The sequence below is a fragment of the Peromyscus maniculatus genome, chromosome 13 (genome assembly GCF_049852395.1).
Source record: "Peromyscus maniculatus bairdii isolate BWxNUB_F1_BW_parent chromosome 13, HU_Pman_BW_mat_3.1, whole genome shotgun sequence".
In the NCBI taxonomy this organism is placed as follows: Eukaryota; Metazoa; Chordata; class Mammalia; order Rodentia; family Cricetidae; genus Peromyscus; species Peromyscus maniculatus.
This window is the reverse complement of record NC_134864.1, coordinates 60,751,070-60,770,834: the sequence shown is the minus strand read 5'-3', so window position 1 is coordinate 60,770,834 and position 19,765 is coordinate 60,751,070. Positions and strand designations below refer to the sequence as shown.

At 44.4% G+C, this 19,765-nt stretch overlaps 1 protein-coding gene across 4 annotated transcripts in view; it reads left to right on the top strand.

Annotated features, from left to right (window-relative positions):
• Positions 1-19,765, top strand: part of Slc39a10 (solute carrier family 39 member 10) — a 130,070-nt gene that overhangs the window by 10,087 nt on the left and 100,218 nt on the right. Inside the window, exon 1 of one of the 4 annotated variants that reach the window (XM_076550406.1) lies at positions 13,678-13,702. The exons of 1 other annotated variant lie outside the window; for it this stretch is intronic. The gene's annotated coding sequence lies outside the window, so the exon portion shown is untranslated. Of the gene's footprint in view, positions 1-13,677; positions 13,703-14,492; positions 15,033-19,765 lie in introns of those variants that run through there. 2 more of the 4 variants (XM_015993754.3, XM_076550410.1) reach the window with 2 other exon arrangements.

Genomic DNA, 19,765 nt, shown 5'->3' with positions numbered 1-19,765 from the left:
CTTCTTTCCATAAATTGCTTTTGGTCATGGTGTGTTAGCACAGCAACAAAAAGTACCCAATACAAACGTCAGGGCTAGAAAGTGCACTGCTGCTGTGAAGAAGTTAACCATGCTGGTGGGTTGGGTTTTGTTTGTTCGTTTGTTGGTTGGTTGGTTGGTTGGTTGGTTGGTTGGTTGGGGTTTTTTTAAATTTGGTTTTTGTTTTGTTTTGTTTTGTTTTTGTTTTTGTTTTTTATGTGGAAAACTTGAGAATTTAAAACTAGAAAAAAAACAGTTGAATGCTACAAGCAGAGCTTAGTAAGACCTTCTAGCAGGGGTTTGGAAACAGTGCTGCTCAGAGTCATGCTGAAGGTAGAGGCCCAGCTTACCTGGTTTCACAGAGGGAATAAGGTCTCTGTTAGCAACTAGGACAGAGGCCATTTGCGTGACACTTTGGCAAGGAATTTGGCTGCCTCCAGCCTGTGCCTCAAGAACTTTCCTGCGGCAAAGCTAAAAAGCAATGGACCAATTTCTTTCTCAAAGGAAATTTTATGACGGCATAACATTGAATCTGTGGCATTGTTATTAGTGCTTATTCTTATATAAATCTGTAAAGAAAAGAGCAAGCAGGGCCCACAGAAATACAGAAACGTAAAAGGTGGAGAGAAAAAGAACACTAGAAACATAGCCACAGCCTGAGCGGAGAGGGAAGCTGTAAACTGTTAAGGAGACACTTCCTGCTCTGCCCTGGAACAATAGGAAAGGGACCACAGGGTGAGACCCAGCCCAGGTTATGAAAGGAGAGAGCCCAAGGGGTTGTTTGTTCTTAGAAAACAATTGTTTCTCCAAACAAAAGCTGCTGCTAATGTGGTCCAAGGTCAGGGTCCCTCCTGAGCTGGCAGCCAAACTTGGCAATGCCATCCACTGGCTTTGAAGACAAGAAAAATGTAGGGAGGTAAATGTTGTTTTAACTAAGTCTCTATCTTTTTATTTTACCAATAAAGACTCGGGAGCCAGATGCTGGGGTGAAAACCTGCTAGCTCAGAGAGGCAGGGAAAGCAGTCAGCTGAGCTCCATCTCAGATAGAGGGCTCTCTCCTATGTCATCTGATACAAAACTCCTCCAACCGAATGTCCCTCCCACATACTTCCTGTTCCTCTCTCTCTCCCTCCCTTTCCCTCTCTCTCCCTCTCTCTCTCCCTCCCTCCCCCCTCTCTCTCTTTCTCTCTCTGACCTCCCAACTTTCCCTCACTCTCTGTGGTTACTTCCAGTCAACTGGCTGCTTGCTCCACTTCTTGACCTATCATTGATTTTATTTAAATAATGAAATCTCAGGGTTCACAGTGTTGTGCCCATTTCACAAAACCCCCAGAGACCACCAAGGAGCCAGTTTCTGATGCAAGTACATAAGGGTTCTTTTATTCAGGTTCAACCTGGGCCACCACATGGCAGCTGGAATGAAATGTGGTGGTGGTCATGAGCCCAGATGTAGAGAGTTTTTATAAGGAAAAACCACAAGCCGGGAATTACATGCTTGGAATTGGGTAGAAGGGATATGGAGCAAGGTGATTTTTTGAAACTATTGGTCTAGACTTTGGGTGCAAAAACACATTTGAAACCATTGGGTTAGACTTTTGGCGAGGAACCACAACCCACTGAACAGGATTATCTGGACTGCTCAGCTTGATTATCTAGATATCTTTAAGGGCCATAAACTGCAGACAGGATGTCTGAGGGAGGATACTGCTCTGTATCCATTCAAGTTGTCATGGCACATTCCTGAGGTCCTTCTTGGAACTGAGTACAGCAGGTGGTCTGAGATGGTGGCCCTTTCCCTAAGATGGAGCCTTTAAAGTCAAGTCTAGACCTTCACACACAGTATGATCAAATATCCTGCAACAAGAATAGGGCATTGGATCCCTTGGAACTGGAGGTACAAACAGTTGTAGCAACCATGTGGATGTTGAGAATCAAACCCAGATCCTATGAAAGAGAAGGCAGTGTTTTGTTTTGTTTTGTTTTGTTTTCTCGAGACAGGGTTTCTCTGTGTAGCTTTGCACCTTTTCCTGGAGCTCACTTGGTAGCCCAGGCTGGCCTAGAACTCACAGAGATCCTCCTGCCTCTGCCTCCTGAGTGCTGGGATTAAAGGTGTGTGCCACCACTGCCTGGCTAAGGCAGTGTTCTTAACTGCTGGGCCACCTCATGATCCCAGGAGAGATGAACTTTATTGATTCATCAAATTTTGTCCACATTTGTTGACAAAAAGTCTAGATATTGGACATTTCTAGTTATGCTAACTGAAGACTTGGGATATGGGATGAAAGTGAACAATATTGTCTGCTTTTGTCTAGAAATCTGGCTAATGTACAAATAAAAACCACAGGGAACCAGTAGTGTTCATAAGTAAGATAATTTGCCCTAATTTCAATCCTGTTGCTGTGATAAAAATACCTCCACAAAAGTAACTTCAAGGGAGAAGGACTTTTTTGGTTTAAACATCTACGTTTGTTCCATTATAGCAGAAGTCAAGGAAATAGAAATGTGTCCCAGATAGTCACACCGCATCTCCAGTAAGAGTACAGAAAAATGAACATAGGCATGCTTACAAATCAGATCATTTTCTTCACTCTTATACAGTCCATAACCCAACCCCAGGGAATGGTACAACTCATAGTGGGGTGGGTCTTTGTGGTGATGTATTGTGTACCCTAATAAACTCACCTGAGGATCAGAGAACAGAGCCAGCAACTAGATTAGACATAAAGGTCAGGCAGTGGTGGCACACACCCTTAATCCATCTGGATCTCTGTGAGTTCAAGGCCACACTGGAAACAGAGCCAGGCAGTGGTGGCACACACCTTTAATTCCAGTACTGGGAAGCACACACACCTTTAATCCCAGGAAGTGATGTCCTGGCAGAGAAAGGTATACAAGGCATGAGGAAACAAGAAATCACTCTCTTTAGGCTGAGCATCTCATAGAGGTAAGAACTAGTGGCTGGCTGCTCTGCTTCTCTCATCTTTCAGCTTTCAGCCTGATATCTGGCTCTGGGTTTTTTATTAAAAGACCACCTAAGATTTGAACAACAGGTCTTCCCACATAAATCAATACTATCAAGACAATCCCCCACAGACACATCTACAGTTCAACCTGAGTTAGACCGTCCTTCATTGAGACTCTTCACAGGCAATTTTAGCTGTGTCAACTTGAGAATTAAAAGTAAACATTCTAGAATGTCATAAGAGAAAGTCAAAGCCTGTAGCCATGTCAAAGGAGGCTCTAAATTAGAAACTCTGGTGTGAAAGGTTATGCCCACAAAAGCAGCTCAGAGAAAAGCAGAGCTTGGAGACCTTCTAATACAGAGCTTTTTTTCTCCGTGTTCTTCTTAGACTTCAGATATTGAATGGGTTGTCACAAGAAAGGATCTTTGATTTAAGGGAATGGAAAGATTAAGCCAAAAGGATCCAGCTTTCATCATCTGCAATGCTACAGCTCTCTGGTGAACTCTGAAGGACAGACTTTGTCTTTGCTAGGTCTCTGCCTTCACTTGCCTAAAGTACCAAGGGCAGCAGGAAAGCATTGTACATAGTTAGATCCTAGATTCTTCTCTGGGTACAACAGCATCCTTTCTAAATGAGTCACTGGCTTTTTTTTTATGTCATGATGGTAGCGTGCCCGATATTGTGAAACTCAGTTTTAAGTTTATCATACTTATCTATCATATAAAAAAGAATGAGGGAGCATAAAAAAAATTCAAAAGCCAAAGCAAAACTACCTACTACAATAAAATGTCCTTTGATTGTAATCACTTCAGTTTCAGAAAGGAAAGGGGAGGAGGGAGGGAGGGAGGGAGAGAGAGAGAGAGAGAGAGAGAGAGAGAGAGAGAGAGAGAGAGCTTTCTCCAATGTCACCTCATGAAATAAAAGAAGCAATCTGAAGGAGAAGAATTAGCACTGATCTTAGGACCCAAAGGATGGGACAGGACTGTGTAGCACCATGACGGAAACAGGATAGAAACCCTTGCTACTCTTTTTCCAGTAAGCTAAAGGTTGCCATGGCAACTCACCAGGCTACTAAACTATTGTGAGTTTTAGGATACAATTTTTGATTACATCCTTAAGAGAGGATATCGAGTGCTCGTACTGAAGGAGTGTGAGAAGAATCCTTTGGAAGTAGATCAAAGCTGGCTGAAGAGATTGATTAAGTTTTGGAACAGCGCCTAAGGAGGAACATAAAAGAGCTACAGCAGCTAGGGGGTCCTGAAAGAAGGAACTCCCACTTGCCAGCAAGGCTGACCAGTCAGAACGCTCAAATCACTTACATGCACACATTTCCGTCAGAACCTTAGGTCAAGGATACATTGCTTTCTGCTGGTTTGCCTTGTCTCTTGGTTTTCCTCATGAAAGACTTCATTTCCGTGGAATAAGGCCTTCTATATTCTTCCCATTCCAGTTACTCTATCCGTACATGAATCCCTTCCCAGTTTTCTTTAGAGAAAAGCAGAAATTAAAGCGATCTTATGGCAGAAAATTTTAATTAGAACGAGCATATATTCCTAGGAGAACCTTGATAACCACAATGTGACTGTCTTTCATTTCTGTTTGCTTGCTTTGTGAAGTCCTGGAGTTAAACCTAGGGCCTTGAGCATGTGGGGCCCATGTTTTACCATTGAACTACATTTCCAACCCAGTTTTTATTTTTCGTTAATTTATTTTTTAACTTTTATTTTTAATAAAGTTATGTGTATTGTGGGTGGGTGTGGGTTTGTGAATGTACACTCAGTGCCCTTGGGGACTAGAAGATGGTATCAGATCCCTTGGAACTAGAGTCACAGGCAGTGGTGAGCTGCCCTACTTTGGTCCTGAAATGGAACTTGGGTCCTTTGCTAACTGCTGAGCCGTTTCTCTATCCCTTATTTTTATTTTGAGATACAGTCTTACTAAATGACTCAGGTTGGCTTACATTCACTATGCAGCATAGGCTGAACTTGAACATGGGATCAGCCTGTCTCGGACCCCAAGGCAGCTGAGATTCAAGGCTGTATCACTAGACCACTCGTATCTAACTTGTTGTGTGTGGTGGTAGCTGACTTTGTCACTTGGAGTTTTCAAAGCAGTGGGCCATGCTTTTGTGGAGATAGATCTGAATAAACAAACAGGCCTTCTTCTTAGCTGTTTATCTTTATCAGGACATTTGCAGGCTAATTAGGAACTGGAAACCAAATTCAAAGCAACATTAAGACAAAACAGAACCTGAAGGAATCACAGCTTCTTGCCAGTCATGCTCATCAAGACTCCCCAAGGAGTCTCCCTCTTTAGTACCTTATATAGAACTTTGAAAAGCCAAGACCAAAACACCTTTGACCAAGTTCAACCTTGACAAATAATAAAATCTCTGAAAAAAACAGAAGTAAAAAAAAATGTCCCTCAACATAATCAAGCCCTATAGCTAATATTATTTCTTCTAAATTCTGAAACAAGACAAGGATGACTACTCTCTACTCTTATTCAATGTAGTGCTAGAAATCACATCTAGAGCAGTAAAACAAGAAAAAGAAGTAAAAGGGATATGAATAAGGGAAGGAAGGAATCCAATTCTCCCTATTTTTATATGTGATGATCCTGTAGTTAAAAGAGCCTAAAGACTTCACAGAAACTCTTAAAACTGGTAGGTACACTCAGCAAAACCAGTATTCAAAAAAAAAAAAAAAAAAGCCGGGCAGTGGTGGCGCACGCCTTTAATCCCAGCACTCGGGAGGCAGAGCCAGGCGGATCTCTGTGAGTTCGAGGCCAGCCTGGGCTACCAAGTGAGCTCCAGGAAAGGTGCAAAGCTATGCAGAGAAACCCTGTCTCGAAAAAAACCAAAAAAAAAGAAAAAACCCTCCAAAAAACAAAACAAACTAAACAAAAAAGAGTATCTTTTTTTTAAAAAAATAAATAGCAATTAATGAATTTGCCTAGACCAACAGGGGAAAATATTTCAATCAGAATAGTTTCAAAAGAATAAAATATTTAGGAATGAACATAACCAAGATCCCTATAACAAAAACTTTAAGATGCTGAAGAAATAAATTAAAAAGACCCTAGGAGATGAAAGATCTCTTTCATCATGGACTGAAGAATTAATATTGTTTTTAAAATGCTATGTAAGCAATCTAAGACTCAGCTCAATTCCCAACAAATTCAAATGATAATTTCCACAAAACTAGAAAAAAATCCTAAAATTCATATGGAAAGCCAAAGGACCCTAGATAGCTAAAACAGTCTTTAACACAAAGGACAGTTTGAAGATATCATAACAATTGATCTCAAATTATATTACAAAGCCAAGATAACAAAGCAGCATATCCACGACAAAACAATCAAAAACAAAAATAAACCAAACTTGTAGACCAGTAGGCTTGAATAGATGACCCAGAAATACATCAATACACTTAGAGTCATCTATTTTTTAAACAGAGGTTTCAAAAGCATACATTGGAGGAAAGACTGTCTCGTCAATAAAGGGTGCTGGGGAAAAGTAAACCTCTGCATGTAGAAGCAAGAAGCTGGATCCTGACCTCTTACCCTGAACAAAGAAATCAGTTCAAAGTAGACCAAAGACGTTAGTTTTGGCGTTACTAGGGGAAAATACACCTAGAATTCTTCAAGACACAGGCATCAGGGAGGGTTTTCTGAGAAGGATGCCAGTAGGACTCCACAAGAAGTAATCCCAAAAACTGACCAGGTAAAGCTTCGGAAACTGAAAGATTTCCACACAGTGACTAATGACCAGAGAGAAGAGACAGACTACAGCACCGGGGAAAAAACTTTCACCGAATACAAATCCTATGAGATTCCTATCTAGCACACACAGGGAATTGTACAAGTCGGGACTGGGGATGTAGCTCAGTTGGCCGAGTGCTTGCCTAGCACAAGCAAGGCCTTGGTTTGATCCACAGAACCACCTAAGACAGACACTGTGGCGCATACCTGTAATCCAAGCACTTTGGAGGTGGAAGGCAGAAAATCAAAATTTTAAGGTGACTCCCAAGGCTACAGGAGAGCCTGCCTCCAAAAAATGAAAAGTGAAAGAAAGAAAGAAAAAACCTACAATTAAACTAAACACCAAAACAAAACACAACCAAAGACAAAATAAAACAAATCAATCCAATGAATAAATGAACCAATGAACAGAATAAAAAGATACAAATGGCCAATAAAACACTTGAAAAATGTGTTCAGCGCCGGGCGGTGGTGGCGCACGCCTTTAATCCCAGCACTCGGGAGGCAGAGCCAGGCGGATCTCCGTGAGTTCGAGGCCAGCCTGGGCTACCAAGTGAGCTCCAGGAAAGGCGCAAAGCTACGCAGAGAAACCCTGTCTCGAAAAACCAAAAAAAAAAAAAAAAAAAAAAAAAAAAAAAAAAAAAAAAGAAAAATGTGTTCAGCATTACTGACAAGGGAACTCCAAATTAAAGTCTGTCAAATGGCCCTCTTCAAGAAAAGAAATGAGAGGGAGCTTGGAGAATAGGGTGAACTGTATCCATTGTTGTTGCAAGTGTAAATTTTCAGAGGAAGTTGAGGGTGTAGCCCAGTTGGTAGTGTTTTTCTAGCATGTACTAGGCCCTGGGTTCAATCCACAATACAACATAGAAGTGATTATTGTAATCCCTGTCCTTGGGCACAGAAGCAAAGGGGTCAGAAGTTCAAGGTCATCCTCCAGTACAAATGAAGTTAGAGGTTAATTTAAGCTTCATGAAACTTTATCTCCCAACAAAAACAAAACAAAAATCAGGGGGCGAAGGCAGGTGGAGAGAGAACTCAGCAGTTAAGAGCATTGCTGCTTCTGTAGAGAACCCATGTTCAGTACCTGGCACCCACATGGTGACTCAAAACCATCTTTAACTCCAGTTCTACGTAGTCAGATGCCTCTTCTGGCCTTCACAGGCACTCAGTACATACATGGTGTACATGCAGCCATACACTCATACACATAAAGTAAAATGAATCTTTAAAAAGGTGGGGACAACCCCCAGGAACTAGAACATCCACATAGCAAAGTTCTATCACTCTTGGGTATATACTGAGGGGACTCTGAGTTGTAGACGGATTTTGGGGGGGAGGGGTGCTGCCAGCTCACAAAAAATGACATGGAGACTTGTTATTAATTATGGAAGTTTGGCCTATACCTTGGGCTGGTCTCATTAGCTCTTATAACTTAAATTAGTATCTATGTGTTGCAACATGACTCTTGACTTTTCCCTCTCCTCCTACATGTCTTGTTCCCTCTGTATCTGGCTGGTGACTCCACCTTTCTTCTTCCCAGAGTCCTCTCTCTCCCTGGAAATCCTGCCTAACCTCTCCCTGCCTAGCTAATGGCCATTCAGCTTTTTATTAAACCAACCACAGTGACACATCTTCACATAGTGTAAAGGAATAGTCCACCACACTGATTCAAAACACAGCAAGGTTTGCACATCTGTATTTGATGCTATGGCTGTTTAGAACCAGCCCAGCTATCTATCAATAGATTGATGGATTTTAAAAAATGTGGTACATGTGCACAACGTAAGTTACAGAAGTGCATGTAGCTTTAAAGAAAATTGGATCCCAGTATTCAGCGGGAAATGAGTGGAACTGGACGTCATCACGTTAAGTGAAATAAGCAGGCTCAGAAAGGTGAATGCTGTTCTAGAATATTGTTTTAAGTTGTGTACATTGTTTATGCTGTGAAACATTTGCTTTAGTGATGCAAAGATGTGTTGCATTCTTTTATGTTGCATTTGTTTAACTCTGTGAAGTTGTGTTACTGTGCCTGTCTGAAACACCTAACTGGTCTAAAAAAGAGCTGAATGGCCAATAGGGAGGCAGGAGAAAGGATAGGCGGGGCTGGCAGGCAGAGAGAATAAATGGGAGGAGAAATCTGGGAGAAGAAGAAAGAAAGACCCAAAGAACAAGAAGGAGAGGGTGCAAAGTGTCAGCCACCCAGCCACCCAGCCAGCCACTCAGCCACCCAGCCACCCAGCCACACACCCAGCCACACAGCCACACAGCCACACACCCAGCTAGTCACAGAGAGTGAAAGTAAGATTACAGAAGTAAGAAAAGGAAAAATCCCAGAGGCAAAAGGTACAGGGGATAATTTAAAGTTAAGAAAGACTAACAAGGGGCTGGAGAGATGGCTCAGAGGTTAAGAGCACTGGCTACTCTTCCAGAGGTCCTGAGTTCAATTCCCAGCAACCACATGGTGGCTCACCACCATCTGTAATGAGATCTGGTGCCCTCTTCTGGCCTGCAGGCAGAACACTATATACATAATAAATAGATAAACAAATCTTTAAGAAAGAAAGAAAGACTAGCAAGAAACAAGCCAAGCTAAGGCTGGGCATTTCTATTTAAGAATAACCCTCCTTGTGTGATTTATTTGGGAGCTGGGTGGTGGGCCCCCCAAAAGAGCAAAACGACCAACTACAGAATATTACATGTTTTCTTTTATGTGTGGGGACCCAGATTTTGGAATATGTGATTGTAGTTATGAGTGTGGGATTGCATGAAACCAAAAATGATATCACAAAAAGGGAAGAAAAAACTTGGAAGGAGAGAGAAACTGGACAATGGAACAAGTGTGATCCAGAGGGGAAGCAGAAGTGTCCCGATGCCAGCCTGTAACCTCAGTGCTTAGAAGCTGGACACCAGAAGACTCAGAATTCCAGGTCATCCTCAACTGGGCAGGCAGGAGACTGAGGCCAGGCTGGGATGATATGAGACACTAAAAAAAGAAAGACACGGAGGAGTGGATTGACTGCCAGAGGGAGAGAGAGGAGCCAGCCAGAGGGGCGTGGGGGCAGGGTGTAGGTGGTGGCAAAACGCAAGGACACATAGGTGTGAAAATGCTATCATTTTGTACATTAACCTGAAACTATAAGAAAAAAAAAAAAAAGAAAAATCAAGGTTCAGCAACCTACAGATTCCTGATAGGAATTCAAACAAGACAATATTGAATGATTTACATTTAGTTTAGACCTCTTTATAGCAATTACTGACTACAATGTGGATTAGTGCGAACACCTCACTCTATACCGGATCTTATTCCTTATCTATTTTTCTACAGTTTACAAGCTCAGAGTGTCTTTCACATTTTTAAAAGTTAAAAGGAAAAAAAGAATATTTTTTGACATGTGGAAATGGTAGGAAACATGAATTTCAACCATACGTACAGTTTGACTGGAACACAGCCACTCTTGTTTATGTATCCACTGTCTGAGACGGTTTCTGAACAGTTGCCCACGGACCACCTGTCTGGCAAAACTCAAATATTTACCATTTGGACCTTTACAGAAAAAGCTAGCTTGCCTCTGACACAAAGCCTGGTCTCCACTCTTGCCAGAGAAGAACCTGAATTATCTAACAATGCCACATTAACCAAGTTATATTAATACTGAGCTAGAAAGAGTCGTTTCAATAACAGCTCATTGCCCTGAACCTAAAAACAAAGTGCAAACTCCTAGGAAAATCGACCATGACGAAGAAAACACACACACACAAAGAACGAGAGACACTGGGCTTCTAGGTGATGTCTCTGGCAGAAAACAAGGAGTTTTCAGTGTAATTTGCTGTCCAGCTTCCTTCTCACATAGGAAACTCAAAGGCTGTGTTTTCAACCAAGTGGAAACTATAGAGACACCACCGCTTAGTGATTCTTTTCCAGAAGAATTAATTGTCAGTGTAGGAAGGTTCAGTTTCTAACCTTGTTTGTCAAACTGCAGTTGAATGAGCTAGAAAAGGACAGAGGAAGGCGGCCTGCAGACATTGTCGCCCGAGACTTCATTCACCTTTGATGACCCCCAGGAACCACCACAGCTTCTTTTCTGGGCGCAAGATAAGCAGCTTCCTTTAGCCCAGGAAAGGAGTTCTTTTGAATTAAAAGTCTATTTGTGATTCTCATTTAACCTCGTTTCTACCTCATTGTTAAAGTCAGGAGACTGTAGTATGCTTTCTGGGCTCTTGGAGGTGGTTCGTTTTAATGAACAACTGGATTTCCAGTTGGGTACAACCTTCTTAGGCTAGGGTGCACCTCATTTTTCCTGCTAATATAAATAGTGGTTGATGTTCATCTGCTGTAAATACCCATTGGGGCTGTCCAAGATTCTTAAGATCCCTTGGCTGTGGCTCACTTCACATTCAGGTGGGTAGAATACAAATCTATATAAGGAAAGTCCGAGTCCACTCCGGTCTATATTTTAAGTAAACCTCAGAACATATGCCAATATCAGCACCCTGAGCAACAGTGAGTTGTCCCACCCAAGTTGTTTTCTTTCTTTTCTTGTTTTTCAAGGCAGGGTTTCTCTGTGTATGTAGCCCGAGCTGTCCTGGAATTTGCTCTGTAGACCAGGCTAGCATGGAACTCACAGAAATCCATCTGCCTCTGCCTCCGAAGTGCTGGGATTAAAGGCGTGTGCCACCACTGCCAGGCTCAGGTTGCGTTTTCTTCTGATTTGGTCTCTCTGGAGAGAGGCTATGAGCTGTAGCTGGGCTCAGCAGGGGCTCGGGGCAATGGACATCTGTAGATAATTCGGAGTGCTTTTCATGAAATAGATCTTTATCTTGCTGGATAATGAGTGCCTTGGAGTCTTATCTGGCCAGATGTCCCAGTTACAGGAAGCTTGTTTATACCTGCATTCATACACCAGGTGGCTGCCATCTGAACTTTGGCTCGTTTATTTCTGCCAGCACAACTGGTGTCCTCAGAGAGAGCCCTCATCCAGGTCTGTTGGTCAGGAGCACAGAAGAGGCAACTCAACTATAATAAATGTATCATAGATTGCAGGGAGAAAAGACAACTTGCTCTGCAGGGCCTGGGCCAAGGCCATGTGGGTCATGCACACTGTTACTAGGTAGGAAACAAGAGAGAGCAAGCTATCAGTGGGATCCAAGGCACTATGGCAAGTTCAGTGCAATCACCATGTGATTAGGAGTAGCCAGTGTGGCACACTGGACCCATTCATATAGGGTGTGGGGGTCTGTGGGAGAGTCCCCTAGACTACCTAACTGTCCCACAGGGAGCTATTCACAGGAGGCCATTGTGCACAGTAGATAACTGGATCCAAGTACCCTAGAAAGTGGGAGGAGGCAGAGAACGGGAAACTGGGCCAAGAGTGACTGAACCCATCTTCTGTGAAGAAGGGAAAAGTTAAGTCTGAGTTCTAAATAGATGCAAAGGTACGATCAAATTATAAGGGCCGAGGTCAGGGGATACAACTCGGTGTCTGCCTAGCTTGCAAGAGGCCGTGGTGTGGAAGCGCACACCGTAATCTTAGCGGGTGGGAGACAGAATGGTGGCGTTTGAACATGTTCTAGTCGGGCACCCTGAGCTGACAGCCTTGCCAGTCTCACAGTCTCACAGTGCCTCTGTGAGAGGAAGCTCCAGAATGCAGAGTTCACAGACAGCGCCACATCAGACACACAGCATTTCCTCAGAGTGGCCTATCAGCACAGCGGGCTGCAATGTCCCACTGGACTTGGGCACGGGTGAAGGGTGCACTCTCAACCTTCTTGTATTCCTCACAGGCCACTCAAGGCTTCTCAGGAACCTCACTCCCCACAATCTGCTGAGGGAAAGACTCTGCTCTGCCAGGATCAATCATTTCCTTGAACGCTCTGCAGCAGCCTTGTCAAGAATTTTATTATTTTCATTGGGGTTGAAGCATGTTCCCCGAAGTCCAGACCTTCCCAGAAGATTTGTCTTAAGCATTTAACGTAGCAGTTACTTCCAGAATGAGCACCTGTCAAAATCATTTGGTATAAAATATTCTAGCACACCACGCCTTCTTTTAAACAGTTTCAATGAACTGAAGAGACAGTGGTGGTCCAGAATGTAAATAAAAAGGATGCTTGATGTGCTGGCTCACTTTATATCAACTTTCACACAAGCTGGAATCATCTGGGGGAGACACCTCAACTGAGAAAATGCCTCTATAACAGTGTTTCTCAACCTTCCTAATGCTGCGAACTTTTAATACAGTTCCTCATGTTGTGGTGACCCCAACCATAAAATTATTCCGTCGCTACTTCATAGCTGTGATTTTGCTCCTGCTAGAATCATGAACACCTGATATGCGATCCCTGTGAAAGGGTCGCTCGCCCTCCAAGAGGGCCATGACCCACAGGTTGAGAACCACTGCTCCATACGCTCAGCCTGAAGGCAAGCCTGTAGAGAATTTTCTTAGTGGTTGATGTGGGAGGGCCCAGCTCATTGTGGTGCTGGTGGTCCTGGGTGCCGTTAGAAAGCAGGCTGAGCAAGCCCTGAAGAGCAAGCCAGTAAGCAGCCCCCCTCCAGGGCCTCAGCATCAACTCCTGCCTCCAGGTTCCCACCTTGTTTGAGTTCCTGCCTTGACTTCCCCCAGTGTCCCTTAGCCCAATAAACCTTTTCCTCTCCAAGTTGCTTTTGGTCATGGGTGTTTCATCACAGCAATAGTGAACCTCTTCCTCTTCAGGGGGAAACTAGGAATACCTAAGTCAATGCACTGGACTTTTAGATTTCTGGGGTCTTAGTTTACACTGCTTCATGAGTAAGCAACGTACTGCAAGGGAAGTCAGGCTCACTGCTGCAGGTCTGCAGGGAATTTTCATTTCCCTTAGAGCCGAGGTCTATGCCATAAAGAGGAAGGCGGCTCTCAGCCTGCAGTGGAATGAAGGCCCCTCGCCTGGTAGCCTGTTCTGCAGAAGCTGAGGAACCTGCTCTCCAAGTAAGGCTTGTTGCAAAAACTGAGATTTAATTAATGTCAGATCTCTAGATAAAAGAATGTGTGGAATATAAATCCGAATTTCTGGAAGGACGTACACTGCTTGCATGCCACAAATCAGCACTCCAGCTTTGCCCAAAGCCCTGTCCTTCTGGCTGGAGGTTTTTCTCTATTTCCGAGTCCTGATTTGGAGATTAGACAGGTCTTACTCTCACTGTTTACAAGTCTTCCTTTCTGGCTTTTGAGTAATATGCTTCCTATCAATTGATATTTATTTTTACATCTTTAAAAATCATTGTTACTTTCTTTTTCTGTTTTGAGACAATCCTCCCTGGGTTGCCCAGGCTGGTCTCCTACTCTGAGTTAAAGTGATTCTCCTGCCTCAGCCTTCCTAATGCCGGGAGTACAGGTATTACCAGATAATTGGCAGCACATGGATTTCTCATTGCTATGGTTTGAACGTGAAACTTCCCACACAGACTCGTGTGTCGGAACACTTGATCTCTCCATACTGGTGCTATTCTCATGAGATGCAGGAGATTGGGGAGCTGGGGCCTGGCCGAGGGAAGTGGGACTCTGGAGGGCAGGCTTTGAAGTTTGGAGCGCCCCCCCCCCCAATCTGCTTCCAATTCTGCTGAGTTAAGAGGTAAGGCACCCCAGCCACATACAACTGCAGCCCTGGGGTTCCCTCCCGCCTCCCTACTTTCCCTGACGTGAGGGGCTGCGTCTCCCCAGATTATGTGACAAAGTCAATTCTTCCTCCCTGAAGTAACTCCCTCCAATATTTGGTAACAGTGATGGGAACAGTAACTGATACAGAACACTGGAAGTGATAAGCGGGCATGTTTCTTCACTGAATCTGACCACGGGGCCACGAGCCTTTGGAATCAGTTTGAGGGAAGAATGTGGAAGACCTAGAATTTTGCGAGCAAAGCTTATGGGCCGTTTCCTCATGCATCTCTAGGTATGTGGCTCAAACCTCCAACACAAAGGACAGATTTTCCAGACGAAAGCAGCCAGCTTGACATGACTTTCGCTAGCGGAGAGGCCTCTTAAAGAAATGAGCACCCAGAGAAGCAGGGAGACCCGTCGTGTACTTTTATGCTTGGGTTTTAGAGAGGGTGAAAGGTCATAGAAAGTAAGATGAAAGGTTATGATTAGATCGAAATGCCTTGAGGGGAACGTAGCAAAGGCAGCTGCTTGGAATGAGGGCCCCGGGGACCTCCTATGCCCCATTTCATGGGAGAAGACCTCCGAGAGGTCAGAGAGGTCAGAGGCTTCCCCACTGCTTGCTTCATCCCTCCTCTCAAATGGAAAGGCTCGGTGTTGGGAGGTAAGTCTATCATTGCCCCAAACCGTACCATCTCCTTCCATTATGACCAGGAACGTGTTTTCTTTCTTTTCAGATCCTTATATATCTTTTCTTCCCATTATTGTTTGTTTACTGGAGACGGGGCCTCACTATGCTGTGTACACTGATTTCAAACTTGTAATCTTCCTGCCTGGGCCTTCCTAGTACCTGGGATTCCTGGAGTGGACGGAGATGCTAGGCTAAGATACATATACATTCTTGAATGTTGTATATGTCCTATTGATTCTGGATACAGTACTCTGTTTATGTTAATTAGGAGGTTTTTATACCTGCCTAGAATTATTCTCCCTCTCTGTCTCCTCATTCCTTCCCACCCCATCTCCCCTACCCCCACCCCCCACCCCTCACCAGCACCTGGTGCTAATCTGGAAGAAACTCAGGTTCTGGCACTAGGTCACATTCCCCAGCCTCAGAATTCTAAATATTGGGCTTGCTGAAGAATGATCTCCAATCTAGCCAGTATAGATCTGTCTCACTTGACCTTCTAGACAATCACAAATAAGCGTCTAGGTGGAAGGCCACCCTTTCCGACACCTGTCACTGGTGTGCACCGTGTTCTCAGTTGCTTAGAGTCTGGGGATCCATGGCTGCCTTTCAATACTTGCGGCAAGAGAAGACCCGGAGAAAAGGACTTCCGGTGTATGTTACAGGGCTGGGGCTTAGTGATGTAGCACTTGCCCAGCTTACACAAGTTCCTGGGTTCATGCCCAGCACTGAAGTGTGTGTGTGTGTGTGTGTGTGTGTGCATGCGCGCGCACACACAATCAAGAGTGAGCATGCATGTAAAAATCCATCCTCAGCACCAAAACACAAGTATGACAAATTAGATTTCAGCGGACAGCTAAGGATGGGGAATAGAGGGGACTAGGAGGAAGCAGTGTTGTGACAACTGACTCCCCCCCCCCCCCGCCCCCGCAAAGATATTCTTCAATTTTTTTTTATTATTATTTTACTCTGTCTTTACAAGGGTTTTGGCTCTTTGCATAACTCTTTTTAAAAGAGATATCAGTCGTGTTTGTGGCCCGTAATAAAACTTGCAGTGCCTGCTACAGAGACCATCAGTCTTTTCAGAGTGCTCTCCATGTTTTCCCCAAAAGTTATATTTCATGTTTATGTCTTTTTAAAATTCGGGCAAATCAATATTAATTTTATTTTGAGACTTTTACAACAGTCCTTGAAAGTGCTATAAATACTCTGGCCTGCTGGAAAGCCCAGGGTTTCTGGATTGGGCTTGTGACCAGTGTGAGGTTGTGAAACCTATTAAGTGGAGTTATCATGGGTGCACTCTCCTTTGTGTGGGAGAGCTATTCTGGTCTTGGTCAATACAGCTGAACTAATCCACATCAAATTTGTGCACAGTCGGCGTTCAGTTCAGCTCTCTGTCATTTTGATTCTCTAAAAAGACTAATACCTTTTCTTTCTTTCTTTTTTTTAATTCCCTCCAAGAAACCCCTGATAGAAATCAAGTCTGGCCGGCTCTTCTAGTTTTTACATTAAGTATGAGCACTGTCTTTGCAATCACGGAGGCTTGCTTGCTGGTCTGTTTTCAATTAGGCAAGGCATGTCTTAGCCTGAGAATTTATCTACATAATTCTAGGTTTTAATATGTAAGAAAGCTAGCCAAGAGAATATTACTTGTGATTTTTGTTGTTGTTGTTAAACGGATTGAAACTAACTTAATGCCGTCTCTATAAAAACCTCCTCCCTACCCCCTGAAATCTTTTAATTGCGTGCTGGCCCAGGTATGCAAACATTAACTTCACATTCTCTTGGTTTAGCTCATATTTCATCCTTCCCCTCTTCTATCCCTCCCACACGTTACTATAACCCGAAAGGAGTTCTTGGAACTTGGCATTTACCAACAGTAAGAACGGTTCTGCTCTAGTGTGAGCAAGAATGATTTCAAATCCACAAGACGACTCATGTTGAGCACCCCCAAAAGGACCTACAGTTTGGGAACAGCCCTGCCATACCGAGGCTCCTAGCAGCGGCCTTGCTGGTGAAGGTGAAGGTGTGGCTGACTCAGGCTACCCTTACCCTGGTGGGGGAGGGCTCCACTGCTGGACTCAGGGAGAGAGCCAGCACAGCCTGCCTCCCCGGACGCCAGGAGAAACACAGATCTCTTGATAACAGGGTGGTGTACAGAGGCGCAGATCTGCAGTGATGAGTAATGGGTCCTGTCTGCCTCCTGCTTCAGGAATCCCATTAGGCGGTTCTGAGGAGGCCTCCCTGAGTTCCTCACAGCAGCCTACTCTGGAAAACCTTTGCCTGGTTCCAGAGTGGGCCCAGGTCCATTGGTTAGTCCTTGGGAGACATAGAAAGGGGCATCCCTTCCTCCTAGGCAGGTGACCTCAGCTCCTACTTGGCTTTTGGCTTGTTTGGAGTCGTGTGTCAGAACTCACTGCAACAGCCGTGGTTCTAAGGTTCCTCTTGATGAGGAAGTCGTCTGTCTGGGGTACATATCGGTATCTGTACCTCTGGGGAGTGACAGCCACTGACCGGGAGTTACAGCTGAAGGTTGATTCTTACAGGATCAGCAGAGAGGGGCTATCTGTATGAAGAGAAAATCTGCCCTTTGGTGTCTCGGCTTAAATTTCCCTTTTAATAAGGTCTTCCCTGACAAACGGCCCACTGGGGCTTTTTTCTTCACAAAAGAGAGAAATATTGTACACAGCAATTGTTGCTTATTTCTTTTGTGTGAGGTTATTTTGTTTGGAGGGTTTTCCTTTCTTTCTTTCGTTTTGTTTTATATCTTTTTAATGGCTTGTTTGTTTTAGTCTTTTGAGATAAGGTCTCAGTCTTAGCTAGCCAGGAACTCACAGTGTAGACCAGGCTAGCCCCGAATTTGCTGTAATCCTCCTGCCCCTGCCTCACTTCTAAAAGCTAGGCTTACAGGGGTGTACCCACCGGGCCTGGCCTTATTTTGTGTTTCTGAGATAAAGTTTCCTGCTGTAGCCCAGGCTAGCCTGGAGCTCACTATGTAACCTTGAGCTTGTGAAAATCAGCAATCACCCTCCCTCAACCTCCACAGCTGTGAGTCACTAGGCCTGGCTCTGGAGCTTACGGTCTGTCTGTTCAACTATCTCTGTATGTGTTCGCCAGTGTATTCCAAGGCACAGCCAGTCACTGGGCCCAGAAGCCGCATTTATTGAACCTTTGTTGAATGAAGGAGTGTCTTTAGGTAACCTCTGACCATGAGGAAAGAGGATAAATTTGAAACAGAAGAAGACGGGATGGATGCCAGCTGTCCTTGGTCTGCAGATAGTCTCGCTAACTTCCTGGGCCGCCTGTCCGTTTCTCACGCTTTCTCCTTCCAGACGGGAGGGCCTGAGCAGATGAAGTTTCACTGTGATCCTCTGACATTCCTCGGAGGATGTCACCCAGTTTGCCATCGAACCTGCCTGAGCAGCAGTGAAACAGGCATCTTTGTTCTCTTGTATGTCTAAAGAAACCAGGCCTTGGAGCATATGGATGTATGAGAACTACATAACCAACAAAAAAATGTCAATATCAAGACTTATCCCAGGGTCCTTACGCACCCCCCCCAAAAAAAATTTCACTTTCAAACAAATTGCTTTACTCTGAGCACAGTGATGGATAAGAGAGCAGCATGCAAATGTGCCTTCTTGTTAGTCTCTTTTTGTTGTTGTTGTTGTTGTTGTTGTTGTTGTTCTTTTTTTAAAAAATTTATAATTAATTTAATTTTACATATCAGCCATGGATTCCTCCCTCCTCCGGCCCCCCTCTCCACCCTCCCCCCAATCCACCCCCCATTCCCACCTCCTCCAAGGCAAGGACTCCTCTAGGGATTCTGCTCAGCCTGGTAGATTCAGTTGAGGCAGGTCCAGTCCCCTCCTCCCTTCACCCAGGCTGAGCAAAGTGTCCCTGCATAGGCCTTAGGCTCCATAAAGCCAGCTCATGCACTAAGGACAGGTCCCGGTCCCGGTCTACTGCCTGGGGTCCTCCCAAACAGTTCAAGCTAATCAGCTGTCTCACTTACCCAGAGGGCCTGGTCCAGTTGGGGGCTCCTCAGCTATTGGTTCATAGTTCATGCGTTTCCACTAGTATGGCTATTTGTCCCTGTGCTTTTTCCAATCATGGTCTGAATAGCTCTTGCTCATATAATCCCTCCTCTCTCTTGCTGATTGGACTCCTGGAGCTCCACTTGGGGCCTGGCGTGGAGCATCTGCTTCTCTGCATCTGCTTCCATCTTGTTAGCCTCTTAACGCAATCTACATTTAGTCTTTATGGGCCGTCACCTTATTCCGCCATAGTCTGGACAGAGAACTACCTGTCCATACTGAATGTGGTCCTGGGCCACACATAGGCTGTGTCTCACCCTCCACAAGGCGCGCCGGGGCCCCTTCGCACAGTTCACTGGGGAGCAGAGCTCTGAGAGCTTTTTGTTTGGACTTTGGAATTTAGCTGGAGAAGAGATGGTTGAAGTGGGGTTATTTTCACTGCTCCATTTCGGTCTTCGGTCGGAGCTTCTAACGACGAGAGTCTCCTTGGCCTTTTTGCTTTGTCACTGCTGGACAAGGGGCCGAGCAAGCGATTTGAGAATGTTAGCCAACCCGAGGAGAAAAAGCAGGCGACTACTTCCCCACAAACCGGAGTAGCGCAAATGCTGACTAAATGTTTGCCACCTCAAAAAAAAAAAAAAAAAAATGAAGAAACAAAATATCAGATCCAAT